The 23,605-nt window shown below is 37.2% G+C and overlaps 1 protein-coding gene across 4 annotated transcripts in view; it reads right to left on the reverse strand.

Annotated features, from left to right (window-relative positions):
- Positions 1–1,697, reverse strand: part of GPR174 (G protein-coupled receptor 174) — a 37,155-nt gene extending 35,458 nt beyond the window's left edge. For 2 of the 4 annotated variants that reach the window (XM_084789437.1, XM_084789434.1), the window contains exon 1: positions 1,216–1,689. The gene's annotated coding sequence lies outside the window, so the exon portion shown is untranslated. Of the gene's footprint in view, positions 1–1,215 lie in introns of all 4 variants that reach the window. The other 2 variants (XM_084789436.1, XM_084789435.1) reach the window with 2 other exon arrangements.
- Positions 1,698–23,605: the final 21,908 nt, after the last annotated feature.

Genomic DNA, 23,605 nt, shown 5'->3' on the forward strand with positions numbered 1-23,605 from the left:
GTATTTCTGGCATACCTCAACTTTACCAGAGCTGGAGAAAATACATACTCTTTACTGAAGGACCAAAGCTGTCTGAAATAGCCACTTTTTTTTTGTTCAATAACAATATAGTTTTTTCCATGGAAATTCACCCCAGTATAAAAACAATGCCAAGAACATTACTCTTGACAACAAAGCAAGAGGCCCCTGGTCTTGTTCCATATGCCTCTTCATCCCTGTGCTCAGATAGAAGTCCTCCTTTTTCTTTTCTTTACTCTCTGAATATAGCTCCTTAGCAGTTACACACCGGTGATGGCCTCATGTTTATTTAACGTTAGAAGGCATCTTTCTTAATATTTCCAACCAAGGAAAAGAACAAAAACAGCTACAAACAAACTCCTTACATTTTGTAGAAAACAAGTCAAGTCAATTATACTAATCAGAAATGTAAATTAAACCCCAAACCATTCTCCCCATTGTTGTTTTTGTGTACCGAGTGTGTCTTCTAAAAAATATAGCTTATCTAAGAGAATCAGAAAAGCGTGACTGTTTGTCTTTCTTATTTTCTTCCTGTCACATTATAAACATGTTTTTTTCTTCCAGACTGCTTTTTTGATAGAATATCTCTACAGTTACTAATAACCACAATTCACTTTTACAATAAAAATTATGTAACTCCTAGAGAGAGAAGAATTAATTTGTGCTGGTTAAAGTCTTGAGATATTAGAGTTATTATTTTCAAAAGCATTTTGAAAGGGACAATGAGACAACTACTTTTTTTCTTTTTTTTTGAGACAACTACTTTTATCTTTCAACAGTTTAAGAAGTATCATCGCCAAATTATAGTAAAATGTAGATAAAAATCACCCAGTACTTCTCTGCAAGTAAGGTTTCTTCATGCAACCTAAACTAAATCACAAATATTCACAGTCCTATTTTGTCTGATATCTGTTGTGCTAAATACATTATTATAAAAAGAAACATTCTATTTCAAACTTACATTTTACCAAGTTCAAAGTTGTATTTCTCCTCCCACCTGAAGCAGATAATCATATGGTTATCTTTGTTTGTGCAAATTCCAAGAAAATGGCTTTTGTAGATGCTCCAAGTTCATTATACTTGTAACTATTTCGATCTGACAGATTACTAGAACCTGATGCCAATTGTTCACTTCTAGATATCAAGGATGAAAGGCACCTATGAAAGCTAATTACACACTAACAATTTGGAACCTACCGTTTCAGTTTCTTTCTCTTTTCTCCAGAAGTCTCCAAAGAATTCATGTGACAGCCACTCCAACAAGGATGCTACTGATCTGTGTATCGATACGCCTCCGTTTTCTGAAAACAACCAATCCAATCTTCATTCACACTCCCCCCAAAAAAGTGATGAAGCAGAGGAGAGTGAGAGGGAGACAGAGAGGGGGGAGAGAGAGGGGAGAGGAAGAAGGAGAGAGAGAAGGGGGAGAGGGAGAGAGAGAGAGGACAGAGAGAGAGAGAGAGAGAGAGAGAGAGAGACAGAGAGACAGAGAGACAGAGAGACAGAGAGAAAGAGACACAGAGAGAGACAGAGAGAGAGAGGAGAAGGAAGAGAAGAGTGCTAAAAGAAAAAATGATAAAGGTAAAAGCAGGTAAAAATTTCAGGATTACCAAATCACTACCATGTTTGAAAAATATGATAGTGTGTTGTCAGAGTGAAATATGCAAGCTGTTCTGAACACACTGAACATTTCCGTTTTTCAGTGGGTGAGCAGTTCTCTTTCTCTCCCTCCCTCCCTCCCCCTTCCTCCTCCTCCTCCTCTCTCTCTCTCTCTCTCTCTCTCTCTCTCTCTCTCTCTCTCTCTCTCTCTCTCTCTCTCTCCACACCATATTCTCTGTCATTAATGATGCAAGCCTATGCAACAGGCTGTGCATGGTGCCTGAAAAGCTTCATATTTAGCAGGAGAAACACTCCTTTCTATTTATAGGGCTGTAGGGCTGTAATGCATTGTCTTCCAGTTTTGTGGTTGCACTGCACTTTGAGTCTATGATAACAGAGACTGTTTATTGTGTCATTTGCAGAAGCTAAGTGTCCTCTGGCCCCTTCCATAGATACCAGACCACAAAAACCCTTCAGTATGGTACTTTCTCACAGCTCTGCACATTTGTGTCAACACTTAAATGACAATTTCTCTAAATATACAGTAGGTTCCCAATAGCAACAGTCAGTGAAAGAATGATCCTCACCCCCTAGGGCATTCTTGTGACATACTGACACTGAAATGAATGTTCAACTCCTTAATAGGGATTTTGAACTTTAATCACCCTTAAACTTTCTGTCCTTCGTTTTCCTCAGTGTCCCTCTGATCAGGAAGTGCAGACAGGTCCCCATTTTCTTCTAGTCATTAGAGAAATTCCAGTCAAATGGGTCTGGTTTTCTGTAAAATGTGCTCATATCCTCAGGCATTTGGTGTTCCAAGGAATTACTGAACCCAGGTATCTCTGATCCCAGTGACAGATTTTACGAAGCACCAAACACTTTACACGCCAACTCGGAAAGATGAACCAGAGGAAATCTGCACACCTTGACTAGTAATTCTAGACCAGAGAAAGGGACCTTCTCACATAAGCCATGGGAGAAATGAATGTTCTTTCAAGTCTAATCTCAGCAAAGACGTACCCTGTACAGTATACTGTAGGGAGTGTTGGAAGGGCCTCCGCCTCCAAGTACTCTTCTACAGTACTCGAGAGACTACTTAGTCTTCAATAAAGAAGCACTTCCGAAATAGTGATTTTAAATTTCTAATGCACACAAAATAAGTCTTATTAAGAAATCTTGGTAGAAATGTTGAACAAAGCTGGAAAGAAGTTTGTAACAGGAATGGGATGTAAGATAAAACTAGAGACAGATCAATGGAAAAATTGATTTGTCCAAGACTAGTTACAATGTCAGTGGTCTCAAGCACTGAAAAAATATGGGTATAATAAGAGTAAACAAAATATGCATTAAACAAAATATGGGTATAGCAGACTGAACTATATTACCCTTGCTTTCTCTTCTTATTTTGTACTCTGAGACCTGAGATACTATAAGGATAGTATTTTCTTGTTCGTTTAAAGTAGGCTTTCCACAACATTTAGTGTGATGCACTCAGTCCTCATATAGGCTTGCTTCTATTCTAGATCTACTGAATACCTGCTATGTGTAAAAACAGTGGATCACAGGGAGCTAGGGAGGACAAAATATAGAACAATAGATAGGAGGTAGATAATGGTAAGGGAAAGGGCGCCAGCTCCAGCAGCTTTCTGCAATCTAGTCTAACAGATATAATGCAACTTTCTCAAATATAAGGCAACATAAATGTGATGAGTACCTAAGAATGTCATATCTAGTTATCATACAAGATATCAGAGGAACTCAGGCATCCATAGGGGCTGCTGTAAGGGATAGGATTTCAGTATGGAAGCTGGGCAAGTCTTTAGGTGGGAGAGTTTGGGTGGGGCTTAAGAATGGCAGGCTGTGGTGGTACTTGTCTCTAATCTTAGCTCTTGGCAGGCTAGTACAGCAGGATCACCACATATTTGGGGCAAAACTGGGCCTGTTCTAGAGATGAAACTGTTTCTCAAAAAAAAAAGAGCAAAGTTTTGCCAAAATTTCTAATTCTGGCTGCTTTGGAGTGGAGCCTCTCGGTATAATTTTCTTCAAATATGTTTTGAACACAGGCATATTTGTTACCTTATGTGGAGCATGGCTTTTGAGATTTCAGTCTGTTGCCTTAGATAGAACACACACACACACACACACACACACACACACACACACACACACACACACTGAGAGAGAGAGAGAGAGACAGAGACAGAGACAGAGAGAGAGACAGAGACAGAGACAGAGAGAGACAGAGAGAGAGAGAGACTCTGTTCTTTATGTATTTTGAAATAAAATATCCATTGGTGAAATTTCCTAGCTTAGATTATATTTATCTTTTCTATTTAGCTCAATGAATTTTATTTAGTTTGGTCAGAAGCCCCTAGATAATTACTAAAATTCATTCCAAATTGGTTATATAAAAGCCACGTGATGGTTTTTGTCTAAGGTTTCATTTTAAAGATGAAGCAAGTAAAACAAAGAAGGAACACAATTCAAAACTTTGGGTAAAGTATTGGTAAAACTAGGACAAGTAGTTAAGAATCATTAATACTACAAAGCCCTCATCAAAATAAAGGCTATCTGACTAATGCCTCAGGTTATCTGTCAAATTTGTGATTTAGATGTGGTTTCACTGTCTGTGGTCAGTCTTTTATCTTACTTAGTAACAGAGGAAAACTCAAATGCCATTAGTACTCAAGCATTAGCCTATATGTCTCCAGTGTTAGATATAAAACTCATGTTGACTCACATAGCTCTACTTTAAAAAAAAAAAGAAAAAGAAAAGGTCCACACAATGTAAATGGAGAAATACATACTGATCACTCTTTTTTAATGTATTTATTGTATATGAGTGCTTTATCTACAGAGGAGGGTATCAGATCACATTATAGATGGTAGTGAGCCACCATGTGGTTGCTGGGAATTGAACTCAGGACCTTTGGAAGAGCAGGCAGTGCTCTTAACCACTGAGCCATTTCTACAGCCCCTGATCACTCCTTTGACCTTTGTCTATAGTGTAATTCTGAAATAGAATTTATGCTAAGATGGAAATTTTAAAAATTGAGCTTTCATTATCTCCAAAGATTTGCCTCATGATTCTAAATTCACTGTTTCAACTTAGCTTCTTTGTCATGATGATCATAAAATATTATATAACATAGTAGAGAGTGTGATTAACATAGTTTTCTAAACCTCTTCATACTATCAGAGCTATAATTTAAATGTCAGGAATTCTTCCATACCACAAATTTTCAGTATTTTAAGTTGTTAAAATTGTGGTCTAATTGTGCCCAACATCTGTTTAGCACTTTGAAAAATGAAGATTACTTTCTTATACTAGTTCTAACAACTAATACATCCTCATCATCAATTAAACATCAGTGTGCTGTAATTAACTCACTGAATACATTTAAAAAATCCAAGTATTTTTGTGTGAGATGAGGTTACTACCAGTCAACTAAGTAATTATACTCATTTCTTGTTTAAATAAAATTCTGTGTGTGTGTGTGTGTGTGTGTGTGTGTGTGTGTGTGTTCTGAACAAAAAGTTACTTATTTAACAGCCTAAGTGCCATGCACCATGATGTGTTATAATAATGTTATTTTATACATTCAAATAGCCTGTTTTAGGTAGCGTTCTGTTCCTATGTTAGTACTCAAAGTGGTAAGTAATTCCCCCCAAAGTACTGCTCTGAGAACATGAAATACTAATTTGGAGTTTTGATCTTAAAGGGATTTCAAGCCAAAAACTATCATCCCAAAGCCTGTAGCTGTAGGGTGACCTATTATGGAAGTATAACTAGTAGTTGTTACAAAGAATCAGACAATAAAAATGTAGACATTCTGATCTAGGAGATTCATAGATCTCCGAGAGAAATCTCCAGAGCATGGTGTTTATAAAACTTATGATGGTGTTGGTGGGCTATGTGTAGGTTTCCACATTCATGGAACTCCTGCTTCATCCATCCTAAAGGCACAACAGAGTTATAACACAGCTTCAAGTAATTATGGAGCAAACCACCATTTAAACTTCTTCCTTGAAACATATTTTAATTTTGATGTCTGTATGTTTTAGTTTTTCTTGGCTGCCTATCTCTGAAATGATTGTTAAAGATGGTAGGAAACAAATCTCAACTTAGCATTTTTCGAAATTCAGAAAGTGAAATGGAATATGTAAAGAGTTGCTTCTATCCCAGACAAATGGTCCAATGGAAAAAAAAAACCCACATCCAGCAGAACTCCAAAGACAGACCTGGCTGGGTCAGTGGGGGAAGGAAGAAAAGATACACAAAAAAGCTGCTGCAGGGTGGTCTAGGCTCTCAGATAGAAAAGCTGAAGCACCCTGGAAGCTTAGTGTGGTTATTATGTAGAGTTGAGCAAGAGGGTGGGGTTCTTGCAGACAGTTGAATAAAGAGGTGGGGCTTCATGTATACCTCTGAACAAGGAAAGAAGTTTAGTTAATCTGAATACGAACAGTCTCTGTTGGCAAGCAATCTTTCAGGCCATACCAATCTAAGAGCAGAAAGCTGCAGTGACCAATTTCCCCACATACTATCAACATTCTCACTTGTACCAGGAGTTTCCATTTTCTTGAGCCTAATCTGAAGGAAATGTTGCACTTTTCAATGTGTCTAAGGCATTAGGGTCATTGATATAGCTTTGCCATGTCAAACAATACACATTCACTCAGGACTTCACTCACTCTCTACACAAAATTCTACCTTATTCCAGATTATTCCCACTGGCAAAACCAGTGAAATCATGTTTAATTTGTTAACTAAGTGTTCATTCTTAATCAATAAAATAAAAGGAAAAACAAATTGTCTGAAACAGCATCTTAAGCAAAAAATAATCATACCATCATGTATTGTGGAATGCTTGGAGCCTAAGAGAACCTAATTAATTGTAAAAATGTCTAGAAGTAATTACACTAAAATAATTTTGTCCATATAAGTGAGCATTAGATTTCCCAATCAAAAATAGTTCAAAAGAGAATATTATAATGAGACATTGTTTGGATCTTATCCTCAAGACAAACCATAATGCATACAAGTTCAAATTTTCACTCTATTAGAATTTTGTTGATAGAGCATTTGACTAGACCCCACAAAAGTCATTTTGTACGCCTCATATTCCTGCATGTACATATGGAAAGCACCATGTAGAGAAATGCCACTATCTATAGACAGAAGGTCACTTACTTCATATAGCAAAATACTCAATGCAAATATCAGGCACCCACACACACATAACCCAGGCTGAGTCAACTCACATACCTGCTACCCCTTTGGAAAAAAAAAGCGCCATTTCACGTATTTTTTTCCTTTGACTTTTCTCCATCTATGCCCTTTTTGTATAAGAACTTCTGAAGGAAAAAATGCATGGCCTCAGCATATATTTATTGGGTAAATCTATACTGAAAGTTTCAAGATAATCAACAAAGAAAGCAATGTTGGAGAAGAATGGGAAGAATTGTAGAGAAGTATTTGCCATGAAATTTTGCCCTGGGCCAGATGTGCTAACCACATTAGACGCGTGGAATACTGGCAGTGAAAGGATTCGTAGGCATCTGCCTTTCTGTGGACTTTCACTAGCGGACTGTGTGTGATCAGATTTTAGAAGGTCCCTGAAACAGTGAAACTATTGAAAAAATTTTTTTCTTGCACAACCATATATCCATTTTGTCCCCTTGGGAAAAGTTTCAGAATGACAATAAGATTCCTAAAAGGATTCAGAATAACAGCAAAAAATAAAAAAGAAAGAAAGTTCAACTACAGCATTTATAAACACTGCACCTTGGGCTGCCTGTTTTCAGGAAGTGAGAGCTGACAGGAAGGGCCCAGCAACGGAGGTTTGCAGATAGTAATCCACTGAGTACAAATGGCACATCTGTGTGACTTCCGCATTTCACAGGCGAAGAAAGTGAATTCCAGGCAGCTACAACCCTTGTCCAGTATATCAGAGTTAGTCAGAGTGAGTTCAGGAGAAATTGTCTTAAGAGATAATCTCTCCTCTTCCTTATTTTCCTTGGTGTTTCAGCAGCAAAGTTTGTACTTGGTGTGTTGGTAATATTTTCAAATTTACGTCAGTTCAGGGGAGGCAAGGTGAAAAAAATGAAAAGAAATCATTGACCACCAGGAAAGTATCCATATTTGCTTCATTTTTAAACAATGGTTTCTTCTCTTATACTCTTAAACTATACAAAACTTGTGTGCCTTGTGAACATGTGTGGGATTCTATATGGCTTTTTTTTAACCAATAAAATGGTTTTGTGCCTCTTATAAACTTTTTCAAAGTTCATGAACTCTCAAACATTGAAATCATTGACTTCATTTTTCAGTAAAAAGCAAACAAAGATGTTCTCATAGCCAGAAAGTAGAAAAGTCAAGACTGGCTAGAACTCAGCATCTCCCTTTTAATTTTGTGTTGCTTGCATCACTGTAGTCTCTTTCTCAACCACTTCATTAGTCCAAATAAGTACATTTGGGCATGTTCCTTATTTTGTGCTTATGGAAAAGATCAGATCAAATGTCCTTAAACTCAGGACACTGTAGACTAAATACAGGAAAGGATTTGTAAATGAATGTGAGTTCTCTAAACTGCCAATCATTCAGCTGATGTGTTTTGGAAATGGTTTTAGCCACTGTAGCTGAGGTAATAGGTTTAAGCTGCAAAGCAGGTCTTCAGAGACACTCTAAAACTGGCTATACTCAATTTAAGCAGAGGATTGATTTATTGTACTACTCACAAAATCTCTGGAACCAGACCTTAGATGCCAGCGAGTAAAGGACTATTCAGCCAAAAGCAAATCCTAGGCATGTTATAAGAGTCTTCCAACAGAAACTCTAGTATTGTTATGGCCTACCATGCAATGCTTAATAACACTGGGAATTCAATGCTATACTCTGTCTGGATACTCCAAAAGAATCAGATCCTTGGTCATGATCATTTTCTGAAGATCCAACCTCTCCACAGGGCTTTGATTTCATATTGCTTTCTTCCACTACTTTCAAGTATTACAAAGATGTATATGCCTGACATTATCTAGATCAAAACCGTGTGTATTTGCTGCAAAAATAATCAATGGAATATATATATATATAATGTGTGAATATAATTTAGATTTTTTTGCTGAGTGCCACCAGGCCTCCCCACCAAGGGGAAGTGGTCACAATTTTCCAGATTTAATGGTGCAGGGCACCAACAAACAAAACAGTTCAAATCAAGTTTGTAGAACTCAAATTAGAATGGTTCCTAGTAGCTAAGATTAATCAGTGTGTTTATTTCATGACATTTAAAAGGGACAAGCAGAATAAAACTGGTCTAGCTTCAGAGCCATGCCAGGAGAGACAGCCCATCCTTGACACTATTAATAATATTCTGCTATACTTGCAGACAGGCATCTAGCATAACTGTCATCTGAGAAGCCTCACCCAACAGCAGATGGAAACAGATGCAGAGGCTCACGGCCAAACAGTAGGGAGAACTTGGGGAATCCTGTGTAAGAGGGAGAGGAAGAATTGAAGAAGCCAGAGGGGTCAAGGACACCACAAGAAAACCTACAGAATCAACTAACCTAGGCCCATAGGGGCTCACAGAGACTGAAACACCAACCAGAGAGCATACATGGGACAGACCTAGGCTCTCTGCACATATGTTACAGTCATGTAGCTTGATCTTCATATGAGACTTGTAACAACAGGAGCAGGGTCTGCCTCTGACTCTGTTGCCTGCTTCTGGGCCCTTTTCCCCTAACTGTGTTGCCTTGTGTAGCCACAAAAGCAGATGAGGCTAGTCCTACTAAAATTTGAGGAGAAAGAGAGGACTGGAGGAATGGGGGGGGAGGTGAAGTGAGAGGGAAAAACTGGGAGGAGAGAAGGGAGGAGAAGCTGCAATTTGGGATGTAAAGTAAACTAATTTAAAAATTATTCAAGGAAGAATTTAAAAACTTCGCATATTAGGATCCCTTAGGATACTCCTAAACTGCCTAATATTTCAGTGAATTAATGTCTTAAGCCGAATAGAGTAAAGAAAATAAATAATCAAAAAAGTAAAATGCCTAAACTCATGTGTGCAAGTTTTAAAATGGAATGCCTGATATTTTGTGAACTGTCTCTGCTTCTTCAAATCCCTATAAAATAAACAAATAAGCAACCCAAAACAAAACAAAAAACAAACAAGAAACCCTGACTGCATCAGGAGTTTGGCGGAGCAAAAATGTGTGATCCTTCCAGCTCAAGAATGGCTGTTCCTTCTTCCAGATCCAGTGAAATAAAAGAAGAAATTCATGGGAGAAATAAAATACAAAGGGATAATATGCTGTTAAGTGTAAAGGGAATACAGAGAAGCTGAATATTGCGGGTAGGGAGAAAGAAAGATGGATTAATGGTAGAGACTGTTAAAGATATGTGTTAACAAAAGTCAAAACCACAGATTTGTAGGCAATAGTCTATATGTGGAGAACTCTGAAAGGGCTGAGAACAAGGAGGTAGCTAGCTATAGGATACCACATGTTGATTCTTCTGCCTTCTACCTCCAATATAAGGGAGCAGATAAGTGTAGATTAAGGGTATTTTTCTTCTCTTAAAGTTGAAGTCATTTATAAGTATTTCTCTATATACTGGAAGAAAAATTAAGAGCAATCAGTATCTTTCTCTGCCTTAATGAGTTCCAAAATTGCCTTCTACTCCAAGGGTTTGTTAAGGTTTTTTTTATTACTATTTTTTGTTTGTTTGGTTGGTTTTTGTTTTGTTTTTTGAGGGGGAGGTTCAAAAACAGTAAATTGGTTTTAAATAACCTACCAGGACAGAATATCTATGCCCAATATGTGTGTGTGTGTGTGTGTGTGTGTGTGTGTGTGTGTGTGTGTGTGTTTTAATTAAGCTATAGTTTTTACATATAATACCCTAAATCTTCATCTTTGAAATCTGGAAAGTCTCACATGTTTTCATTTTATTTTACAAGTTTTTCTGCTTTATTTTCTGCAATAAAAGATCTTTTATATATGGTTTTCTAACTGTAGGAGAATAAATCTACTCAAAAGCATTCATCAGCAATTCTTTATTTCTTGCTATCACCAATTAATAGTCATTTCTACAGTTTATCATGGGCTTCAACTGAACTGTTAACAGATATGAAACCAGCATAGACATAGTGTTTTCCAAAAACAATCTACTTTTCTCTTATGTAGGCATTAGCTGAGTCTTCGATTTTCTCCTTCTAAAAGGCTTTGTGTGCTCAGAAGAAACTAATCATATACCAAATGGGATGGCTCAAAACATCTTCTTTTTCTAATAATATTTTAATAATTATTTTAGAATTCCATACAATTTATTTTGATCACACTCAACTGCTCTTCACTACTTCTTCATAAATCCTCCACTCCTATCTCCCTACTTACCCAATTTCTCTGTTTCTCTCTCTCTCTGTCTCTCTGTGTGTCTCTCTGCCTTTCTCTGTCTCTGTCTCTCCTGTCTCTGTCTCTCTGTCTCTGTCTCTGTCTGTCTCTGTCTGTCTCTATCTGTATCTATCTATCTATCTATCTATCTATCTATCTATCTATCTATCTTCCTCTCCTTCTCTCTCTCCTTCTTTCTCTTCCTTTGAGTCTATTTCATGATGTCTAACTACTCTTGCTACTCTTGGGTATGGTGACTGCCCTGAGTGTAGTCACCCTACCAAGTATCATACCATTAAGGAGAATGGACTCTCCCTCTCCCAGTAACTATTAAGTGCTAATAGTGAGGTGAGACTTCCACTTCTCTTCCCAACCTCCAGGCTGTGAATTTGTTTGATTTGAACTTGTGCACATCTTGTGCATGCTGTCACAATCACTGTGCATTCATATGTGCAACTGTCCTTTTATGTCTGTAAAAAAACAGTTTCCTTAATATTATCCAGAATTTCTGGCTATTAACAACATTTCTACACCCTTTCCAATGGTCACTGCATCTTGGGGAGAAGAATGCATGATATAGATTACCCCCTTTGTGGCTGATCATTCTGCAGTCTCTTACTTTCTGTATTTTGATCAGCTGTAGATCTCTGTGTCAATCGCCATCTAAAACAAGAAGCTTCTCTGATGAATATTGAGAGATACACTGATCTAAGTGCACATAAATAAGGCGTTAGGGGTAATATCTTTCCATTTATCAGACTTATCGAAGTAGGTTATCCCCTGAAGCCTATGGTACATCTAACCACAGGACCTTGACCCTGATAACAGTGGCACATATGAGTTCAATCTCAAGGAACAGTTCTTAAAACCAATCAGAAAGTTAATCCCATAACATTCATGCCAATATTGCATCAGTAGGCCTATCCTGCCAGACCAGTCACTATTGTAACTCACAGGGTTCACAGCTGGGTGAGATCGGTGATTCCTTTTTTCCTCTCGTAGCATGCATAACACCATGTAGCAGAAAAAATACTAGTAAATCACTAATGTATTTCTTTATCTCAAATAGACAATATACATGGAATGATACTGTCTTAGTCAGGGTTTGCATTGCTGTGATAAAACACCATGATCAAAAGCAATTCAAGGAAGAAAAGGTTTATTTCACTTATATTTCCACACATCCCACAGTCCATCACTGAAGGAAGTCATGACAGGAGCTCAAGGTAGGAACCTGGACATAGAGACTGAACCGGAGACTATGAAGTAGTGCTGCTTACTGGATTGCTCTCCATGGCTTGCTCAGCCTGCTTTGGACCACCAGCCCAGGGATTTCCACACCTACATTGAGCTGGGTCCTCCCACATCAGTCATTGATCAAAAAAATGCCCCCGTAGTTTTATCTACTGGGCAATTTTATAAAAATGTTTTCTCAATTATCATTCCCTCTCTCGATAACTTTAGACTTGTTAAGTTGAAAATAATAACAATAATCAGGGCACATATTATATAAGACCTTAAAAATGTCATCATTCCATTTTTATGCCTTCAAGGTTCATCTATGTTTTAGCATCAGCTCTTCAATATTTTTATTGCCAAATAACATTCCATTATGAGAACATACCACATTGTAAAATTCATTCATGAACCTACAGATATTTGGGTTATTAAAGCTTTCGAACCATTATAAATAAAGTTATGAATACTTATGCACACCATGTAAGTTTTCATTTCTGTTAAGTGTGTCTGTGAAGATGATATTACTGGATCTTTTGTGCTAAACTTTGTGTTTATTCTTACAAGTAAAGTGGCTCCAAGTACTCCATTATTGCTAAAATTTTTCATTGTTTGTGCTTTGAATTCTAGTCATCCTACAGAAGAAAGGACTTGTCTTAATTTACATTTCTATCAACCAAGAATTTTTAGTATCTTTCCTGTGCTTAATGACTATTGGTTTATTTTCTTTAGAAAAATGCTTATTAATATACATTGGGCATTGCTTCTCATTTATCTTATTTTTACTGCATTATATTCTAGACACAAGACAATTTAGCAACATACCTTGTAAGTATATAAGTATCATTTCATGTTATTGATGTATTTTCAGAAAAATTTTAAAAACTTTATCGAGTATGATGTGTCTGTCATACAATTTTCATGGTGAAACTCATTGAAATGGAAGTAGTGAAAATATGTTGCCTGAATGGGTCTGAGCTAGGCCCTCTGTACGCATGTTACAGTTGTGTAGCTTGCCCTTCCTGTGAAACTCTTAACAGTGGGAGCAGGGGCTGTCTCTGACTCTGTTGCCTGCTTTTAAGATCCTTTTCCTTCTACTGGGAAGCTGAGGTACCTAGTCTCATTGCAACATGATATGCCATGTTTGGTTGGTATCTGTGGGAGGTCTGGCCATTTTTGAAGAGAAAGGAGGAGCAGTGGCTAGGGAGTGACTAGAAGGAGAGTAGGGAGGGGGAGCTTCAGTCTGGATGAAATATTTGAGAAAAGAATAGATTTTAAAAGTATAAAAAGAAAATATGTTGCTATTTTTTCTATCAAATCTTTTATAGCGTTAGCTCTTCAATTTAGATTTATGAACATGTCAAGTGTGATAGAGCATACATTTAATTCCAGCATTTTGGAGGCAGACACAGATGGATCTCTGTGAGTCTGAGGCCAGGCTGGGCCACATAGTGAGTTCCAGCCCAGCTAGTACTACATAGAGAGAATTTGTCTCAAAAAATAAAATTCTATTCAAAAATAAAAATAAAATTGTATTATTTGTTTTTAATTCATTGTGTAGATATTATGAGTAGATAGATTGTTTTTAATCATATTTTATGTATAGGCATCTAGTTTCCTGTTATTCTAAATTTTTCTTATTTTGAGAATTTTAAGAATTCCATACATGCATACAATAATATCTGATTAATCTATTGCCATTTCCCCCTCTAGTTTCCACCATACACCAACACAGCTTCCTCCTAACTTCACATCTTAGTTTTTGATAATCCAGTAAGTGAGTTAAGTGTGGCCCATATGTGCATGAGTGTAGGGCCATTGAGTGGAAATAGACCTACAGTGGCCATTTAATAAGAAACCTACAGTGGCTATAACCTCACTAAAGTGTGATTCACTTCCTCCTAGAAATTATCCACTGCCAATAGCTCTAAGTATAGGATGGAGCCTAGAAATACAATTCAGTCTGTCTTCATTTTGTGTGTAGGCCTTGCACCATTAACCACACTATTGTGAGTTCATATCTTCTTCTACATATATGGATGTTTTTCCCTGCATGTATGTCTGATGTGTTTATAGATAAGAAAAAGGCATCAGATTCCCTGTAACTGGAGTTACAGATAATTCTGAGCCACTGTGCATAGGCTGGGAATGGAATCTGGGTCTTCTGAAAGATCAGTATATGCTCTTAATCACTGAGCCATCTCTCCAGCCCAATGACCTCATTTACCTCTAATAACAATATTTGATTTATATTTAGTTTTCTGATCTTACTACAACATATCTTCTTTCCTCTCTTTCAACCTACTTGCAGATTTATACTTAAAGTGTGACTACTATAGAAAACATACAGCTTAGATAATCTTTCCATTCAATCTGTTAATTAATTTTTAATTAAATAGTTAAACATATTTAAGCTTAGTATTATTGTATATGTATTTGGATATTACCTGTTTTTACTTCTTTTTCATACAAAAGTATGTTTGATTTTTAATTGCATGTATGTGTGTGTGTGTGTGTGTGTGTGTGTGTGTGTGTGTGTGTGTGTGTGTGCAAGTGAGCACAGGTGCCCACGGAGGACACGGGCATCAGATGCTTCCTGGAGCTAGAGTTACACAGAAGTGTGAGCTATCAAATGTGCATTCTGGGAACATAACTCTGGTCCTCTATAAAAGAAGTAAATGCTCTTAACCAATGAGCTATCTTTCTAACCCTATAATTTTGATTTCTAGGCTTTTCTCTGGTTTTCCTTCCACATCATTTTGCTACTGATTTTTGGGTCAAGCCAATATTTTCCACTGTACCACTTTAATTACTTTAAGAATGTATAACTAAATTATTTATTAATTGGAAATAATTTTTCATACAATACATTCTGATCATGATTCTCCTTCCCCAACTTCCCCCAGATCCTCCTCACCTCCCCATCCATCTAACTCCACGTCTTCTTTCTCTCTCTCTCTTTAGAAAAAGAAAGTTAATTTTTAAAAAAGATATAAATAAAAAAAGAAAAAGTCTAAGAAACACAAAACATAGACACACACACACACACACACACACACACACACACACACACACACACACAGAACCCATAAAAACACAAAACTGGAAAACATAATATATAAGCAAAAGACCAGTAAGATGAAAAATGCCCAAAGCAATGAGACAAAATGCCTACAAAACACTATGGAGTTCATTTTGTATTGACCATCTATTGTTGGCTATGGGGTCTGCCCTTAAGTGTGGTTTGTTTACTCAGTGAGACTCCACTGGAAAAAACTAATATTTTCTTTTCAAAATGGTATCAATTGCAGCAAGCATCTTGGTTAGGACTGGGACTTCGTGTTCACTTCTGCCTATCAGCACTGAAACTCTCTCTGGCTTGAATCTATGCAGGCCCTGAACATACTGCTGCAGTCTCTGGGAATTCATATAAGCATCAGTCCTGCTGTTTCTGAAAGACACTGTTTCCTTGCTGTCCATCCCCCCTGGCTTTCACAGTCTTTCCACCTACACCTCTGCACTGTCTCCTGAACCCTGGTGGGAGGATTTTGATGAAGCCTTCCCAATAAAGACTAAATGTTCCAGAGTCTCTCATTCTCTGCACATTTTCTAGTTGTGAGACTCTGTGTTAGTTCTCACCCACATTCTTTTAAGCTATAATCATAGTTATAATCTTTATGTAATTATTTTTTCTAAAGACACAAGAAAAGTAAAGAACACAAATATATTTATATAGTTTGTGGTTAAAATGTAAACAACAGTCATTATTCTCACTCTCTTAAGAAGTTATGAGCCTTGGTAGTACTACCAGCCACTACATAAGAATGCTTCTAATCTATAAACATGAAAATAGCTGCTTGCTATTTTTTGTATGCTTTTCAGTCACAGAAAGGTGGTGCTGTCTTTCCAGGCCACCATGGTAGAGGATGCGCTTAGCCTTGATCTGCTGGGATGGGTAGTGGTGGTGGGGCTTCCCTTTTCTGAGGCATAGGGAAAGGGAGATACAGAGAGGGAGGGAGGGTGGGACCCAGATGGGAGGAGGGAAAAGGATATGATAGGGATGCAAAGTGAGTAAATAAATAAATAAATTTAAATTTAAAAATGAAAATAATAAATATGTAGTAGTTGATTTGATAAAGCCATTGTGTCTATTTAGCAATATGAAGCTGTACTTTCTCCTCTGGGACTCTCTTCTGCTATGAGCCTCTTACAGCACTAGGCATGGATTTACTCCTGAGGAGCCAACCTCAAATCCAATCAAAAATGGTACTTACCACTGCTTTATCAGCGAGCCAGTATTTCCTGAACACATGGTAGTCACACGGGAGACACATCTGAGTAGAACTGACGACAATTCTTTCCTAGCAGCCTACATAGCACCTTCTGGAACTATGAGGACTAACCAACGGTGGAAGCTCCCAACTTAGTTTTAGCCTCATTTCTCTGTATCCTGCCACCAAAATGTGTAGTCTTCATCAATAGTGTCTCTGATTTTTTTTTGTTAAATTTTGATTGTTTTGGTTTAATTGTGTAGAACATTGAATAAAGGGAATTGCTTATATTTGCATAGCACATAATCTCTCAATGGAATTGTGCTAACAATTTTGTAGCATCTTCTTTTTCTAAATTAATAACTCACTGACTCAAACCACACCTTTATAGAAAACTAACTTTTAATGTCCCAGAAGCTATCAATTGTCAAAAGCTCTTCAGTTGGGGCTGGACCCTCATAAGCTCCTTCCCTGTTTATACTAGAAAGTTAGACAGCTTGATCTTGTACAGATCTTATGCAGGCAACCACAACTGCTGTGAGTTCATGAGTGCATTAGTCCTGTAGCATCCAGAAGATACTGTTTTGTTCTAGTCTTCTTCAGCTTTTGACTCTTGCTTTTTGCTCCATCTTTCAAGATGATCTCTGAGCCTTGGGAAGAGGGGGTATGATATAGATGCACTACTTTGTGGCTGAGTATTCCATAGTCACTTATTCTCTGAACCTTGGAGAGTTGGTGCAGACAATGGGAACTTTATATTAAATGTGTTTTTAAGTTTATTTAAAGTTAATAATTTCATTTTGAATATTTATTTAATTAATTGTATATCAATGTAGTATCAGATAATATTTTAATACATGCTGTATAATGCTTATATTTCCTTTGGTGAAATTATTCAAAATTATGTATTTTACCTTTTGACATATATAGTATATAATTATTACCATATTCATCCTACTATGCACACCAGAAATTCTTGCTTATGCATTATGATGCTATAGTGCTCATTCATCAACCTTTCCCCAGCTTTCTTTCTTCCAGCTTTCCTCAGCTTCTGACTACCAACATTCTACCTTCAACTTTTGTATAATCAGTATTATTAGATTATGGCTTATAATGGGACAATGTACTTGTGTTTTTGTGTTTGATTATAATTAATATAGTGGCCCCACATGTCTAGCCATATTGTCACCATAACAGGATTTCTTTATCTTATGATTAATTAGTTGTTGAAAAGTTAAGCTGTATCCATTTCATTGGAGCTATTGTGAACAGTGTTGCAATAAAAGTGAATGTTAATGTTATTTCCTTTGGTTAATATACCCAGTCAAGAGATTGATGGATCATATGGCTTCTTATTTTAAATATTTGGATAGGGAGGGTATTTTTTTGTTTTTTAAAATTTTTTTTACTATTTTTTTATAATGGCTCTATGAGTTTATATTTACACTGCCAACACAAAAGATTTCCCTTTTCTCCACACCCTTACTAGTAATCTTTTAAAGAAACTTTTATTCTTCTCTCACATATTAGATCTTGATGGATAGTAATTTCACCTCCCTCCACTCCTCCCAGTCCCTCCTCCACTTCCCATCTCCCCTAGATCAACTCCTCCTTTCCTTCCCTTTGGGTTGAGGGAAGAAGAAGAAGAAAAGGAAAAGAGACAGCAGGCCTCCCAGCAAAATTTACCAAACATGTTCTAACAAGATAGAATAAGATTGTGCATAAACCCTATATATCAAGGCTGGATAAGGCAACCCAGTAGGAGAAAAAGGGTCCCAATCTCAGTCAAAAGAGTCAGAGACACCCTGAGAACTCCCATTGTTGGGAGTCTCATGAGAACACCAAGCTACACAACCATTAGGTATATGCAGAGGACCCATCTCAGACCCATACAAGGTGCATGTCTGTCACTTCAGGTTTTTTTTTTTGAGTCCTTATGAGCTGTACTTAGTTGATTCAATGGCCCCTGTTCTAGTAGTGTCCTCAACCTCTCTGGTTCCTACAGTCCTTCCTTTTACTCTTCTGTCAGATTTCCCTGGATTCACCTAGTGTCTGGCTGTGGGTCTCTGCATCTACTCTCATTGGTTGCTGGATGATGCCTCTCTGATGACAATTGGGATAAGCACCCATCAATGAGTATAGCAGAATATCATTAGGAATCATTTCATTGGCTTTGGGGGGGCAGTTGTATTTGGTTATGTCCTGGGCCTCCGGGCTGCCTGCCCTGCCTCTGGTTCTTTGCCATCTGGTTCCTTGCAACACTGGTGCAATGTGTTGGTTCACTCTTGTGATGTGTGCCAAAAGTTGTACCAGTCATGGGTTGGTCATTCCCACAAGTTATGCCTCATTGTCACGGTGCATCTTGTAGGCGATATAAATCATAGGCTGAAGGTTTTGTGGCTGAGCTGATATCACAGTCCCACTTCTGCTCCATATCACTTATTACTAGGAGACTTCACTAGGCTTACTCTTGTAGATTTGAGGGAGTTTCCACTGCACTAGGTTTCCACAATGCTCCCTCCCTCAATTCCAGTCATCTCTCCAAATATTTTCTCCCTGGCTCTCCCATCCTTAACATGATCCCTCCTGTCCCATCCCCACTTGTCACAAATCCACCAACTCTGCTGTATTTCCCTTTTGCAGGGAGATCCATGCACCTTTCCCTTTGAGCCATAATTGTTACTAAGCCTCTCTGGGTCTGTGGACTATAGCTCAATTTTCCATTACTTAACAGCTAATAGCCACTAATGCATACATACTACCCCTGATTTCAAGTTGTACTATGGAGATATTAGTATAAAAATGAACAGGTTGGCCAATGGAATCAAATAGAAGACACAGAAGGAAATCAACACACCTATGGACACCTGGTTTTTTTTTTTATAAAGAAGTCAGAAATACACAATGGAAAAAGAAGGCATCTTCAACCAATAGTTCTGGTATAACTGGATGTCTGCATGTAGAAGAATGCAAATTGATCCATAACTATCACCCTGCACAATACTCAAGTCCAAGTGGATCAAAGCCTTCAACATAAAACTAGACATACTAAATCTGGTAGAAGAAAAAGTGGGGAAGAGCCTTGAGCTCATTGGCACAGAAGACAATTTCCTGAACAAAACACTGATAGTGCAGGTACTAAGATCAACAATTAATAAATAAGACCTCATAAAATTAAGAAGTTTCTGTAAGGCAAAGGATACCATCAAAAGGACAAAACAGCAGCCTACAGAATGGGAATAGCTCTTCACCAACCCTGCATCTGACAGAGGACTAATACCCAAAACATATAAAGAACTCAAGAAACTAGACACCAGCAAACCAAATGATCCAATTAAAATATGGAGTACATATCTAAACAGAAAAATTCTCAACAGAGAAATCTCTAATGGCTGAGAAGCACTTAAAGAAAATTTCAACATCTTTAGTCATCAGTGAAAATAAAATCAAAATATCTCTGATATTACATCTTATACCCATCACTATGGCTAAGATAAAAAACTAAATGATAGCACATGCTATCAAAGATGTGGAGAAAGGGGAATAGCTCCCATTGCTGGTAGGATATGTACTTTTTGTTTTGATGCCAAGTATGAGATGAGGAAAAGACTTGTAAGAGAACAGGTGACATTTATCCATTAGAAGACAAACCACCTCAATCAGGGGCTTTTTTTTTGTCAGCTGAAACACATCCTAGTACAGACTTTGTGTATGCCCAAAACAGGAGGATGGTTTTTTTGTGGGTAAGCAGGATTTTGGTATTGTTTGGCTTTTCAACACTTCACTTCAAGCTGCTCCCAGAGAGAACTCGCCAGAGAACGCTTCAGGGCTCTGGGTTCTGGCTGCTGTTCCAGGTTCCAGCAGCAACTTTGGTTGAATTGCTGGTCTCCTAAAATCCTGTCAACTATGCCAGGGGAATCACTCCCAGGAACTGAGTCCAAAAAGGTCTACTTCTCCTGTTCCCATTAACCTATTTTCTGTCCTATCTATATAGGTAGGCTGGAAGGGAGGTACTAAGAATTAAAGGGTTTTTTTCCTCATGTTGGAAGCTGCTAACCCTCACTTCCGGTTCATTCAAGTAATTAAGTTTACTTGAGAATCTCAAGTCTCTGATGGTGTTGAAGAACAGACAGTTTAGTCTTAGAATTAACCCTTAGCTATTTAGAAATTAAAATGATTTTAAGTCTACATAGATGTTTTAATTTGACAGAGAAAATTTATGATAGATATTGATTCTCATTCAGAATTTTAAGATCTCTACGATAGGAATGATATTTTCTACAAGGTTGCCAAATACAACTAGCCAAAACACCATGAACGTTACATTCATATAATTCCTGACTGTTTTGTGGCTCTTATTGCTGTATGTATTTTTTACATGTAATAATATAAATGTTTATGCCAGTAAAATAAAAACTTTTGAAGAAAAAAATAATTTAGGAGCCCCAAATAAAGTAGGTCTGAAAAAGGTCAAGCCTACAGGAGTACAAACTTGTACAGCCACTATGAAAATCAACATGGCTATTCCTCAGAAAATTGAAAATCAATCTACCTCAAGACCCAGCTATACCACTCTTGGGCAGATACTTAAAAAACACCCCAAGCATACCATAAAGACATATCCTCAACCATGTTCATAGCAGCTTTATTCATAATAGCTAGGAACTGGAAACATCCTAGATGTCCCTCAACCAAAGAATGGATAAAGAAATGTGGTTCATTTACACAATAGAGTATTACTCAGCTGTTAAAAATAATGGCATCATGAAATTTGAAGACAAGTGGATAAAACTTGAAAATGTAATCCTGAGTGATGAAACCCAAAACCAATAATTTTATTTTAGTTTCTTGGGTAATCTATGGTGTTACTGGAATTGTGTAGTAGTGGTTTTGATTTGCATTTCTCTGATGATTACCAACCTTGAGCATTTTTCATAGTTGTGAACTATGTGATTGTTTATCTTTGAGAAATAACTTCTTGGATCTATTGACTATTTTACAGCTCATTTTCTCTGGACTCTTCTAAAGTCATCTTACTTCCTTATATTTTTTGTAATTAAGCCCTTGTCAGGTGATGCTGAGAAAACTGAATGTTCACTTGAAGAATGAAATTACACATATTTATCATCCTGAACAAAAATTAGAATCAAATGGGTCAAAGATCTCAATTTAAGGACTGAAAACACTAAAACTGCTGGAAGTAAACATAGGCAGTACCCTAGAAGTTACAGGTGTTGGAAAGGACTTTCTGAGCAGGACTCCATTTGCCAAGGAATTAAGTCCAACAGTTGACAATTGGGACATCATAAAGGTATAAAGCTTCTGTAACACTAAGAAAACAATTAATTGAATGATGACGAAGCCCACAGAAAGGGAAAGAACCTTTGTCAGCTATAAATCTGACTGAGAATTAATATGCAGAATATACAAAGAATTCACAAAATGAAAGGTCAAAGAAACAAATGACCCAATTGAAAATCGGCAAGGGATTTGGCTCAACATGACACAAGCTAAAGTCATCAGAGAGGAGGGAATCTCAACTGAAAAAAAATGCCTCCATTTTTCCGTAAGGCATTTTCTTCATTAGTGAATCATGGGAGTAGATCCAGTTCATTGTGGCCGGGGCCACCTTCTGGGATGGTGGTCCTGGGTTCTATAAGAAAGCAGACTGAGAAAGTAATAAAGAGCAAGCCAATAAGCAGCACCCCTCCACAGCCTCTGCATAAGCTCCTATCTCAATGTCCCTGCCCTGTTTGAGTTCCTGTCCTGACTTCCATCAATGATGGACTACAATGTTGAAGTCTAAGCTAATAGATGCTTTCCTTGCTAACCTGCTTTTTGTTCATAGTGTTTCAGTGCATCAGTAGAAACCCTAAGACGTGATCTAAACAAAGAGTGCTCAATAGAAGAAATAAAAACAGCCAATAAATACCTTTAAAAGTGTTCATTGTCATTAGCAATTAGGAAAATGCAAATCAAAACACTGTTGATCAGTCATCTCACCCCATTTAGTATTTCTTGCAAACCATGTCTTCTAGCAAGTATATCTGTTTCGGTTTTTCTAAAAATACTTTAAATTCTTCATTTTTGGAGGATTTTATTGATAAATATAACTGATTCTTAGTTGATAGTTTTGTTTTTACATACTTTGAATAGTTCATCTCACTTCTTGTGGTTTCCATTGTTCCATTTTTCCATTGTTCATCAAATTTTGCCTGTATCTGCATCAGTAATTTCTTTCCTCTTGCTATTTTCAGTGTTTTCCCTATTTTGGTTCTCAACATTCTTACTATGGTATGACTGTTTGGTAGAGTTCTTTTTTAATTTTAATTTTATTAATTTATTCAGATTACATCTCAATTGTTATTCCATCACTTGTATCCTCCCATTCCTCCCTTCTTCCTGCTTTCACCCTATTCCCCTCCTCTAGGTCTTCTGATTATTCCATTTGATATTCATTGCATTTCTTAGATTAGACAATTAATGATTTCAAAAGTTAATGAAATCCATAGACAGTCTTTAATTTTTTCCTAACTCACTGTCTATTTCCTGTATTCGTAATATCTCTACTACATATGTGTCACTGTTTCATCATTTGTAGCTGGAATTAATTATTTTATAAATATTAATTAAAGTTGGTTATTAAAACATGGTCAATTATTCCTTAACATGCTATTTTATAAATAAAAAACACAAAAACTTGTTAGATTTATAATAAGCCTTGAAACACTAGGGCTGGGCAGATATCAACCCTCTAACTTATCTCTTCTGCTTCTCATCCAAAATCTCCAAAAATACTTGGGCTGCTTCTGCTCCATCAGGCCAGTCCTCAGAGGAAGCTGTTCTTGGACATGTGCTCCTGGTTATCCCATGGTGACCTGTTCCTCTCTTCTTCCTTCTTCCTTTTTTCTTGTTGTGGTCTTGCTGCAACCTTCCCCACCCCCCGAAAAAAACAGGAACCTTGCTCCACCTCCTTCTCTTCTGTCTAGCCCATGCTATAGGCAACTTTATTAGCTAATCAGGGATACTTTTGGAGGCAAGGTTCTCCAGCATCAGTCTGGATATGTGAGAATTTGATCCTAGGACAGTAA

The sequence above is a fragment of the Acomys minous genome, assembly GCF_964271855.1.
Source record: "Acomys minous genome assembly, chromosome: 7".
NCBI lineage: Eukaryota > Metazoa > Chordata > Mammalia > Rodentia > Muridae > Acomys > Acomys minous.